Source organism: Capsicum annuum, chromosome 4, assembly GCF_002878395.1.
Source record: "Capsicum annuum cultivar UCD-10X-F1 chromosome 4, UCD10Xv1.1, whole genome shotgun sequence".
Lineage (NCBI taxonomy): Eukaryota > Viridiplantae > Streptophyta > Magnoliopsida > Solanales > Solanaceae > Capsicum > Capsicum annuum.
Window position 1 is genome coordinate 226,261,727 of NC_061114.1, and position 10,716 is coordinate 226,272,442.

Consider the following 10,716-nt stretch of genomic DNA (forward strand, 5'->3'; position numbering starts at 1 on the left):
CTCAAGAGTATTATTGTTAAGAAAGTTAATTATTTCTGACCTGGGACGGATGAGCCTTCGTTTGAAATATATCTTATATATACTGCATTATTTCTTCTCCTGATAGCTAATCATCACAATGCTGGGAAAACACCAGATGATGCATTCACGGCAGTGTTTGGAAAGAGAAACCTGATCGAGTTAGAGGCTATGGTAGATCAGTGACAAGAACTTCTCTGCAAAAAGATGAGGAAATGAACAATCTTAAACAAAAGCATGCTAATGAAGTCACTTCTATGAAGGAAGAAATTATAAGTGAAATGAGACAAGAAATGCGACAGTTTTTTAGTCAATTGGTGCAAAACAATCCTGGATTGAATTTTCAAGATATACTAGGGAGTGATGGATCTAACATTCCTTCACCTAATGCGAGTAATGCACAAGCTATACGAGAAAAAATTCTTTCAAATTCTTCGAGCTCGGCTCATGCTTCGGTTCATGAAAAGGTACTTTATCTTAGAAATTCACAGGAAGTTTAAATCCTGAACTTTTAACTTGATTGAAATGAATTAAAGAAACTTTGAATTCACATACTTCCTCATATCAAGATTGAAAAAATATTTATATTTACTTCGTTTGTTCATTTTGAATATGTAGGATCTATGCGGGGGATCAAATTTGAATGGTGGGCGCCACAACTCAGCTTGATCGAGATTGAAGTGAATGATGAAGAATTTTTGAAATATTTTGATATACGTTATTATATACATTTGGTTTTGTGGAACTTGATACAATTTTTATTATGTTGTTTTCTTGTTAGTATGTAAAAGACATTTTTTTGAAATCAAATCTATGCACTTCAAGTATTTATTAGGTTATTAGTGCATGCGTGAGATTACATATTTGTTATGTTTATGTAATGTGCTTAGTGATATATGCGTGAGATTTATGCACTTCAATTTTTAGGTAATATTGCTACACTTTAAGAGTGTGACTAAAACATGCTTACACTTTAGAAATGTTGTCATAGAGGATATATAAAAGGCTACGTTTTTTATGTGTGGTTAGTAATAAAGAAACGGCCACATTTGTTAAGTGTTATTATAGAGGTGCTACGAAAGGCTACGCTTGTGAAGCGTGCCCAATAATTAAATAAAGGCAACATTTTTAAAGTGTTATTATAGAGGTGCTACAAAAGGCTACACTTGTGAAGCATGACCAATAGCAAAAGAAAGGCAACAATTGTAACCGTAGCTTTATCAAATAAAGGTGTTGCCAATTACAAGCTACAAAGCGTGGTCTTTAAACATTAATGACCACGCTTTTTAAATGTAGCTGATATGGCAACACTTGAAAAGCTTGGCCTTTGATAAAAGGTTACACCTCTTTAGGCCACCCCCCTAAAAGTGTGGCCTAAAGTCCAAAAGTGTAGCCTTTGATCAAAGGCCACATTTTCTGCTATTTTAGGCCACGCTTTACAAGAGTGGCCGTAGGCCAAAAATATTGTGGTGATCTTCTCAAATGTTGGTGTTCTTCTCAAAATGGTGTATTCTTTTCAAAATAGTGTGTTGAAGAGAGGTGGAGCTACCTTTATTTATAGGCAGAAAACAAACCTACGTTGATGTCATTAATGACATCAACACACTACTTTGCCAACTAAGTTTGACAAGAAAACAAATTGCATGCAACGTTGAACTAGCCAACCAAATTTGACAAAGCCAAACAAATGATCTTCCAAGTGTTTGGTAGCAACTTTGTATGAACAAGTGTGAATCAAAGAAAACAAAGAAAGGCCACATTTCAAAACAAATTATCAAATACATCAAACTTGTACGAAAAATAAAATGCACAAACGAAAATTTTGAATTGCCTCAACAAAGAAGTTCACGGTCGGCCTTTTAGAAACAATATCAATCAAACTCATCTTTGATAATTGACGAGACAACATATTAGCCGCAGTCTGCCTAATAGCGTAGTGAGGATTTGTTACACCATAAGACGCTAAGTAGGGGTCTATGACCTATGTCCGCCGAAATAAACAATCTGATAATAAAATACAATAAAAGTTCGAAATTTACAACTAATTACCTTGTAAGATAAAGTACTTTTGACAAAAATAAGCTTGTTATCTTTAGATTTAGCTCGCAAATCCTCTAAGAAGACATGTTTTTCTTTGAAAGAATGAACGTAAGAAATGCGATCGAGAAAAGGAACCAAAACATGTAAACCAAGGTTCAAGGTTTCGAAATAATTCCCACGGCGTTCAATGATAAACGCTTAAGACTCTCGGACAATGTTAACGCCAAGATTGACACGAGATTTACACCAATTTACGCTGAAATTAAAAAGTTCAAATCAATGAGTTGAAAGAAAAATAAAAAAAAACGAATAAACAAATAGATTTTGAAACAAAATTGATCGAAACATCACTTCTGAGAGATTATCCATGAAAATGAGTTAGTCCGGCCGTAGATAACATATTACGAGTAGAACCTTTAGCAAGGCGGAAAAACAAACTCATTCTGAAAAAGGGGAAAGTCAGGGATTGTGAGGGAAGGGGGCTCAAAGTGAAGAAGGATTTACAAGAGGTTTGGAGCTGCTGAAAAACGCCAAACCTTAATGACGGTCTTAGGCTAAGGCGGCATTTTTTTCGTGGAAAAATTACATAAATACAATCGTAATTACACTCTCTCCCACTTTTTAAATTAATTTACACTCTCTTCCTATTAATATACATAACATAACCAACATATATACAGCATTTTGTATATATATTGAGATTTTTGTAATATATTTAGAGAGTTGAGATTTTTTGTAATATTAAAAACATAAGTTGTGTATTTGTGTAATTTTTAATTTTTTCATTATATTGGGTCACTGAAAAAGGCCCAGCCAGAATAGTTAAATGGGCCACAGAGATAAGGGATAGGCCCTCCTCCACAATGGGTTATCCATGCCCTCCTAAACACATATCCGAATCACTATGACAACAATATAAGGAAAAGATATGTTTACCCTCCTAAATTTTTCACGAAAATTCATTTTAGCCATTAAACTTAATATGTAATTATTTACCCTTTAAATAACTTTTATATAAATTTTTTACTACCCTCAAAAAATTATACCACTCTCACTATGGAGAGTGAATCACACTCGCGCCATATTGAAGCCATGCCATAGCCACGTCGGATCCACGTCAAAGCCACATAAATAAATTATTTTATTGAATAATATATATATATATGTATGTATGTATTATATTTAAAAACAAAAAAAACCCCCCCCCCCCCCCCCCCCCCACACACACTTATATGGAATAAGCTCTATAGCACCACAGTTAATGGTCTAAAGGAATCAATGCTTTGAAGAAGCTTCGAGAATGATCGGAGATCATCGCCGAACCTAGATGGAAGACTTTTATCCGGCAATTTAATTGGAATAAAAGCGATAGTAGTAGAAATGCGAAATTCCAATATGATCCTTTGAGTTACTGAATTTCGATGAAGGGAGAGGCAATAACGGAGAAGATGAGGAGAAATTGGTACTCAAAAATTTCTTGACGAGATATGCAGCGATCTAACGGCTGGTAAAGTGTCCATGTACGATGGGCCAGTTTCGTTTGAGTGGTACAGTTGTAAGGTTTCTACTTTTTTGTTGGTATAAAAAATTATATTTGAGGTTGGTGTTACCTTTTTCTTTTTAATGTTTGGACTGTATATGTTATTTTTCTCTTATGGAGGACGGACTGTACCTAAAATTTTATTTTTTTTGGTTTGAAGTGGGATGATGGTTGATACTAGGTGGTATTTGAATTTGGAAAACAATATTGAGGATTAGTTGTGTGTTTAAATTAATTCTGAAAACTTGCTTTAAAGAATGGAGTGAAGATTTTTGTTGGATACGAGTGAAAAGAAAAGAAATAGACCAAGGAAAAGACATGGGGTGGCGGGGTGTGAGGAAGGAGAAACATGGGGTGGTGGGGTGTGAGGAACAAGAAAAAAAAAATGTTTGAAAATTTTAAAATAGGCCCCACTTAAATTTTTTAATACTTTTTTTCATTAAAATACGATTTTATTTTTTTTAGCCACGCCAGCTGTTAAGGGAGCAAAATAATGTATTTTAAAGTTTCTAATTAGAATAAATAATTATAGATTAAATTTAATGAGTAAAGTGAGTTTTCATTGCCACTTTAGGAAAAAACATGTCTCTTCACTAACAATATACAAACTACTAATATACTATTTAGAGAACAAAATTACTTAATTTAAAGGCATGAGCTGGCAATAGTAAATTAACATGGATTAGAAAGAGGTTCACGATAAACTGAAACAAAAAATAGAAAGAATAAATTGATTAGGCAGATGTGATAACAACACGGACTTGGGTAGAAAAAGAATCAGACTAGATTGATGACAAAAGAAAGTCGAAGATTAAAGAATGATAAGGCCTACTATATGGAAAATTTTGGGATTAAAACAATCATCAAAACTAAATTAAGAAAAAATGTCGAAGCCTAAAACAAACAAAATTTTAATCTATATCTATAATCTATATTTATAATCTATAATCTATATCTATATTTATATCTATATCTATATCTATATCTATAATCTATAATCTATAATCTATATTTATATCTATAATTTAAAATATATTAAAAGTCTCTTATGAAAGTGATTTGAACTTTTTGTCCTTCATTAAAACACTCTATAATAGACAAAATTATCTTTTCGCTATTTTCTCAAATTATTAATTAATTATTTTAACATTATTAACTATAACATTAAATCCTAAAATATATATATGGAAAGCAAAAATTAAGAGTCCTAATAGTTTACAAGTATTGAATTATTGAAAAGAAATAAAAGAGGAAATAGGAAGAACTAGGTAATTTTCCTAATTACTGACAAAAAAAAAAAAAAACGAAGAAAAAAATATAGAAAGAAGAAGAGTAATTTTCTTTTAAGGAAACAAAAGCATCCATGCATCTGTGGCTCGAGGGAAAAAAATAAGAGAGAAAAAAGAGTATTTTCCTTATAACTATTTCCTCCGTTTTAAAATAGTTGATCTGATATTTATCTTAAAAAAATATTTCTTAAAAATTTATTTTACTAAATTAGACTTATTAATTATTGTTATTGAAATTCTTACGCTTTTAAATCTGGTAGTAATTTATGGTGGTGGGGAATATAAATTTATCATATTTAGATAATTTGAAAAGCTTTTGAATTTTTATAAATTGACAATCCTTCTACAATAATACAATAGCATCTTCAATGAACATATAAAACAAAATTATTTACTTTTGATCTTAGTTCATTCTTTATTGTTTGCTTTAGAATTATTTTTTACGTCAGAAAATATTTTGTAATATTTAATTTACTTTAAGGTGCATTGATTTTGTAGGTATCTTTGAGATGGATGATGATGATAATATATACAGACAGTTGTTGATTCGAATTTTAAAAGGTGATTAAATTTGCGTGATAATTTTTAGTTTTGAATGATATAAATTATTATAGATATTCATTCTTATTCTTTTAATGTGAAATACATTGACATCTCCTTATAACAATGCGATAAAGAGACACATCAAGAGACAAAGAAGAGAATGAGGGAACGTTTCGTTAAAAGTATTCACGATACGAATGAGTTGATAAGCGTTTCTTCAAAAGTATTCATGAATGAGGTAAAAATTTAACGTATAATATAATTCTTGGGTCTATTTGATAGGACATAGGACATACGAAGCACGAGGTTTGGCTAAATTAAACTCACCTTTTGAGATTAGTTTTTTTTGGTAATAATATTTTGAAGGGTGGAATTGAGTATATTCATTATTATATGAGAATAACTTCTCTTTTGGTTAAATCTTTCCATCTCATATGTATTTAACATTACTTGAATTAAGAAGTAGTGGTTACCCGATGTTGTCAACAAGATAAGTTACAGATGTTAGGCACTATGCTTCAATTTCTGTTAAATATATGTTAGCATTAAAATCATATGAATTATAAGCTCTTGGGACGTTGGTTTTAATTTATGCATTTTTTTTGTTAATTTGTGTAGCTGAAAATTGAATCATTATTTGAATGAAATTAAATTTAAAATCCTACATGTGAATTAATTAATTACTTTAATGAGACATCTTTTTTCCTTCTATCGATTGTTTAGGAATTTACACATTTTTATTTAATTTTTATTCTATAAATCAAAACTATTTTTAAAACAATTGATGCAATTTTAAAAAAATTAGTGTATGATTATTAATTACATGCACACATTACAATGAACTAAAGGTGGCGGCCAATGACAACATAATCTTGATATATACTAATTATTTATTCGTTGTCACTGCTCAGGTTTGTAAAGTTTGTATCTTTAGTTTTATTTTGTTCGTTTTGTATCTTTTGTTCTACTTGTGCTGATCTAAGAGTTTTAATTTCCTCACATGTGAAAACTGTTATTTCTCTTCTATATAAAATCTTTATGACTGCAAAATATTGATATATCAAGACGTATTGATCATTAAATCAATTTGGTATAATTTGAATTTTTGGGTTTGAATTTATTTAGACATAGTCTTATTTGTTAGAGAGCGTCTTTCTCTTCTGATGTGGACCTTTCGATATGAACTCGATTTTAATCAGGACGATTGAAGAAGCATTAAATCTATTATTTCCTAAAGATCATGTTTTTAATTTAGTTAAATTAACTACATTTTGATGACACGTAAGTAGTGGTACAATTTTAAATTGCCAAAAGAAGATATGAATTCTGAATTATTTATACTTTTGGGAGTGAAAGATATAAAAACTCAAAAATTGATATTAAGAAAATAATCGCTGCATTATAATTCTAAAATATGGTATTGAATTTACAAACAAAAGATTAAATTTTATTTTTCATTAGAGAAATTAAAGAATAAAATATTATAATTTATTTAAAATTAATAACTATTTTTCAATAATTTATTCATCTTTTATGTATTTTGTACTGATTGATTTATTTTTTACTATTTAAAAATAGAAAGAGAGAGACAGAGAGAGAGGAAATTGTAATTGACAAGAGTAAAAACATCAATATTTTTATTTGAAACTTCTAAAAGTTTAAAAGTATTTTAATTTCTTAAGAGCACATATTTTTTCGTATTTATTTTTAATTTAAATATATTATTTAATGTATTTACAGTCAAACCTCTCTATAATTGTAATATTTCACCGAAAAATTCATTGCTACTATAGAGAGGTGTTGCTATGCAAATATAGTTACGTTTGATATTTAAATCTCATTTAATTGTTACTAATAAAAATATAAAAAATTATTAACCAATTTAACAAAAATAATAGCAAAACAAGGAGGTTCCAAATATATTTCAAAGGTTTTTTTTCCCCTAGAACCTTGTGGTTGTCCGGATCTCTACTCCCAAGTAAGTCTGGCAACAAACCGGAGTTAATCCAGTTCCGATGATGTTTCGGTCCGGTAACGATACGGTACCGGTTGGTATTGGTATACCGGTACCCAACGACCCAGAATCCGATAGCGGTGCGGAGCATGGTTTTTTTCGTTAGTTTCGGTTCCGATTGACCGGTTCCGATGCCGTTTGGCCGGTTTCGGTCCGGCGCTGATCGATGCAATTATTTTTTTTTGGTATTTAGCCATTATTGGCCGTTTGATTATAGCCGTTGGAGGGGGCCAACAGCTATTTTGTGCCTCCCCCTCCCAATTACCCCACTATCCCTTTAAATTTCTACTATAAATACCCTTTTGTATCTATTTTTTTCTCACAAATTTCTCATACTCTCTCTTAAATCTTAATATTCTTACACTCTCAATATTTATAGTTATTGTATTAATTGGAGTTGGAGAGATTTTGTGAAAATATTACAAGCTTTAATTATCATCTTTCAATTTCGACATTTGGTATACGTCTGCTTTTACACAGACGTTCGGTCTATTCGTTCCAACTTTAATCTCTATATTTTATTTTTAGTATCTATATTTATTTACTTACATTAATTTTTGATTTATAATATTTATATTGCTTGTTTTAACATTTTAATTATATTTAAATTTAATTATGGATGGATATAAGAGTAGTGGTAAGAGATCAATCTTTGATAAGGTTTTTCGTAGAAATAAAAAAAAAATAGTGCTACTACTAGTTCAGTACGACCTAGATTTAGTGAAACTTCTTTATTACAACCTAATGATTTCGATGTTGGTGCAGGTATGCAATTAGACCATAAGACACTAAGTAGGCGTTGTGATAATTTTGAGGAAGACTTATCGGAAGAAGATATAGAAGAACAAAAGAGGTGAAACCCCCTACCCCTACTAGTCCGGCTACGGAATTACCAAAAGACGACAGTGTACTTCCCCTTTTACCGAAATTTAGTAGGGTCAAAGGTACTGAACGTCCTAAAAGGTCTTTAGTTTGGCAATTTATGAGTTACGATAAGATAAATAATAATAATACTTGCAATAAATGTAAAAAAGTTATGAAGTATTTGATCGGGGGGGAAATGGTGGGACAGGATTGCTTACCATGCATTTGAGGAGATGTAATAAAGAATTTATTCTTCTAGAAAATGAGGTTAAGGCAAAAAAAAAAGGAGGTACACCATTGACGGAAGAATCTGTAGGAGGTAATACGGTTCAAACGCGTTTAGATAGGTTTAACCCATCTGGCTCAAGTTCTTCATTGACATATAATGAAGATATAGATAGAGAAGAACTAACGAAAATGGTTGTTGTTATGGGTTTGTATTTTAGTTTTCCTTCACACCCCAGTTTTATTCATTATATTCAACGAGAATATAATCCTCCTTTCAAAGGTTTTTCACGAAATACAATTAAAAATGATATTTTTAAAATGCAAACTGAATATTGTCATTTTCTTCCTTGCTTATTTGGTAAATTTGATGGTAAAGTATCTATTACTTTTGATATGGGTCGTAGTGTTGTCGGTAATGATTATTTTAATATCATGGTTCATTGGATTGATCACCATTGAAACATGCAAAAAAGTACTATTGCTTATAAATATGTTGACGAGACTAAAACCGATCAATTTATATCTACTACAATAACGGATTGCTTAAAATATTTTAGACATTGATAAAACTATGACATGTACGTTAGATAATGCTTCTAATAATTTTAAAGCCATTGATTTTTTAAGTGCTAGACTATGTTCTGTGGATGATGATTATTTTCATGTTAGATGTACTGCACATATTTTAAATTTGATAGTACATGATGATGTTATATTTTTGGGAGATGGTTGTTATAAGGTTCAAGTTGCTTATAGTTTTATTTTTAAAAATAAAAAAATGCTATAATAGATGATTTTAAATATCAATGTACAAAATGTGATCTTCCATATAGAAAAGTTCCAAGAGAAGTTCCTACTAGATGGAATTCTTTGTATCAAATGCTTAAAATTGCTTCAGTATATCATGAACCTATACAATTAGTTTATAATTCGATTAATTTGAATAACGATTTAAGGCTAGGTTCTGATGATTGAATTGAAGTAGAAGAACTTTATAAATATACTCAATATTTACACAATATACTCCAACTATTTCTTCTGTTTTAGTAAATATTAATGTTGTTTCTAAAGTACTTGTTAAATATAAAAAAATTTTGTCCTTACAAAGAGGCAATTGAAGCTATGGTTGCAAAATTTAAAAAATATTTTTTTTCTATTCCACAAATTTATTTGACAGCTACTTTATTTAACCCATTTTACAAAGAACATGGTGTAATGATGATGGTTCAAAAAATTTACGCCAATTTAGAAATTGAACCTCATGAAAAGCCATCGGTTGAAACTTGTTGTGCTAGCATAGAACCTAAAGCCAGGAGTTTATATAACATGTATTAAGTGATAGAACAAAATATTGCGTCGGTCGAAGAACCTCCTACTTTTAGAAATAGATATGATGATTTAGATGACGAGATGGGTGAAGCACTTGGTCTTCAATTTTGTAGCAATAATGATTTTGATTCATATATTTCTCAGGACTGGGACTGTATTAGAGATGCAAATGGACAACCACAACTTTTAGTATGGTGAAAGACCCGTATCAGACAATTTCCAAAACTTTCAAGGGTGGTTCAAGATTTGCTAGCGAGTCAAGCTTCTTCAGTTGCTTCGAAGCAAGCTTTTAGCACAGAAAGAATTATAATTGGAGATCATCAATATTCATTGGCGAAAGATAGTTTAGAGAGTTCGATATTATTTAGAGATTGGATCAATGCCGAACAAAGAAATTTAGGGCTCCCAAAATTACCGCCCCAAATTGAAGACAAAATAGATGAAATATATGAGGAGAACGGTAATGATGGAATGAAAGCAATGGAAGAACAAGGAAAAAGATCAATTTCGAAAAATATAGAAATAGATAGGGGTGGGCATAAAATACCAAAAACTGAATTACCGTACCGAACCAAAAAATTTGGTAATTGGTATTCGATAATTTGGTATTTGGAATGGTATTTGGGAGTAAAATTTTAAAATTACGGTATTTGGGTTCGGAATTGGTAAAAAATATTACTACCGTTTGGTATTTGGTATTTTTCGAATATCCAATAATAGTTAAGTGATCCATAGGCCACATACTTGTGTGAATATTGCTCAAGCAAACTTTGAACTATTTAACATAGATATAAAGTAGACTCTTAACTTTACACAGCAAACTTTCTTGCAACCAACATATGACAACTTTT